Genomic DNA, 2,587 nt, shown 5'->3' with positions numbered 1-2,587 from the left:
ATAAAAATAATTGGACTCATTGAAAATAAAATAATTGATATGTATTTAAATATAATAAGATAATTATACCTTATTAAATTCGATCATTCTTTTATTAATAAATGCTGATTTTGCTAAAACCATAGACGATGAAAAATTTATTCAGAATTCACTCATTTCATTTATAGTAACTGATCAGATGAACGGACAAAACAAGCTTTACATATTTTGTAGTATCATGGAAAACTCGAAATATCACGAAATATATATTTTAACATAAACAAAAATTTTTCTTTCCTTGTGAAATTGTTCATACATCATAATTATTTTGCAACAAATCATAGATAGATTTTCGATAGTATTTTATATTATACTTTTATATATTATTTCATTTAAATCTCATTTTTATATTCTTTTCTATATTAAACTTCATATCAGTACTCAAAAACTTAAAAATGTTATCTGCAGTTAATTTCAATAATATTATCTTAATTTTCATAAATAATTACAATTCGAAGACGTAAATTTTTTTTTATAAATACCACAAACCTTTAAGATCTTAGAAACTTTCCGCTATATACAATAATTCTCTTTCATTAAAATCGTTTTATAATTCGTGGTCAGTAAGAGACTATTCTATTGAATTAAGTGTAATTGATAATATGACTTAGTGTAATACAATGCAATACATTATATAATGTGACAAAATTATTCACTTAACCTACAATCTGTTTTCACTTGTATACTATCACATACTTTTTTTTAGAATACTAAACACTATTGTATTATTCTCAGAATATATATATTTTATTTTTTTTCCTGTATAATAGGGCATCTGCCCGTCACTATTTAAATAACTAAATAAATAAAAAAAATAATTAAACGATCGTTTCTGCAAAAATAATTGCCAATTATTTATCGTTCGCTGATTTCATTCCATGTATTATATGTCAATAGACTTCCCAAGACCAATAAATTTTTTTTCACGTTGAATACTTGTAATTTGTCAATTTTCGTGACGGTGACATTTAGTTAAAAAAAGTAACCATTTAACGAATGAATAAAAATTATGCAAATTAACCAAAATCCAATATCACAAAAGTGTTTCTTTATCACGATGAAATTCGATTTGAATGCTTCGTAGATAATTACTAGACTGCGGATTTTTACGCATTTGTGAGAAGTTTGAAAATGCAAAAATGCATAGAGGTGACAATTAACAGAGAGAACAATTTCCTACCTAGTTGCGTTTTTCTGAATTTCATTCGTAAAAATATGAATTCGCAATAAAAATCCGCAGTCTAACAATTATACGTACTTCATAATGGGAACGAACAACAGTATTTATTGTGATAGAATATGTTGACTCCCATTATTCATTGGCATTCTTTGTAAAACATACAGGATGTTAATTTTAAATCAATTATTAGAGTGTTATAAAAAATGTTAATACACGAAAAAAGTATGCACGATGACCTTTGCAGGTTTTTTTTTTACTAACCTCAAATGCACGCCTTTCAAACCATTTAACCTCTGGCGCTGGCAACTGGTTCGCAGACCATAACGAGTGACCAAACCGTATACAATAATTCGTCTTCTTTTTGAATTCATCGGTATATCACTGGATAGAAATTTGTTGTTTCCAATGGTTTAAGGTAGAGAAGAAAATATTTTAAACTCAAACACAATTCAAAGTATATCATTCACACTGATCGACTTACGTACAAATGTACACATCTTGCTTGGTTGCTAAGGAATAAAAACGAACGACTAACGTGTCCAATAAACGGAGCTACAAATACACCACGTGACAATTACTTATTGACTAGTTACTCTAAGAGATGTCGCGATTAGACCAATTACATGTTTAATAAGTAAAAATTACTAAGAAGTAATAAATTTATTATTTGTTGTTGTCTGGGTTATATTTAAATATATTAAAACTGAGAAAATATTGCAATTTTCGGATAAAAAACGTGCGCGTGGCACATCAATCCAACGCAAGAGGTTAAATCTCATTATTCCTTGACATCAATAACAGTCGAAATAAATTAAATGCTCGACTTAAAAATTAACACCCTGTATATATGTATGTATGCACGTATTTAATAATTATATATGTTTAATCCTTTCAGTCTCAATGAGTTATAGAGATATCAAGTTTAAAATTAGACAAAATACTAGATTCTTAATACCAATTTTATAGCTCTTAATACCAATTGTTATCAGCAATCTCTCCTTGTGCCCTTTCTACAGTATAAATATTTATATTATATTGTCTTCATTTTTTTTTTCATGTATACATCGAGTATATGTAAGAATACCTAGAAACCTAAGAATGATAGTCTAATAAAATAAAAATGTAGAATGTAATTTTGAATAAATTTATTACACATTAATATATATTCGTATAATATAATATTAAACGTAAAATTTATAATTATATAATTATATAAATATTATATAATAATTATATAATATTACATTGTAAAGTATTTTATATAACTAAAATAAAACTGACGAATACTTCAAGATTAAATAATTAATAAAAAAAAAAAAAAAATGGGACTGAAAGGATTAAACTTGTTCCTCTGTTTTTCTTTCATTT

General features: G+C 25.8%; 1 long non-coding RNA gene across 1 annotated transcript; it reads right to left on the bottom strand.

Annotated features, from left to right (window-relative positions):
• Positions 1 to 766: 766 nt before the first annotated feature.
• Positions 767 to 2,314, bottom strand: LOC122535526. Its single transcript, XR_006308193.1, has 2 exons — positions 1,782 to 2,314; positions 767 to 1,749 (listed from the first exon to the last, which is right to left on the bottom strand). It is a non-coding gene; the product is annotated as an uncharacterized LOC122535526 (long non-coding RNA).
• Positions 2,315 to 2,587: the final 273 nt, after the last annotated feature.

This window comes from Frieseomelitta varia, unplaced genomic scaffold (genome assembly GCF_011392965.1).
Source record: "Frieseomelitta varia isolate USP_RPSP 00005682 unplaced genomic scaffold, Fvar_1.2 scaffold_731, whole genome shotgun sequence".
Classification (NCBI taxonomy): Eukaryota; Metazoa; Arthropoda; class Insecta; order Hymenoptera; family Apidae; genus Frieseomelitta; species Frieseomelitta varia.
The sequence above is the reverse complement of the archived record's forward strand: the minus strand, read 5'-3'. Positions and strand labels throughout refer to the sequence as shown.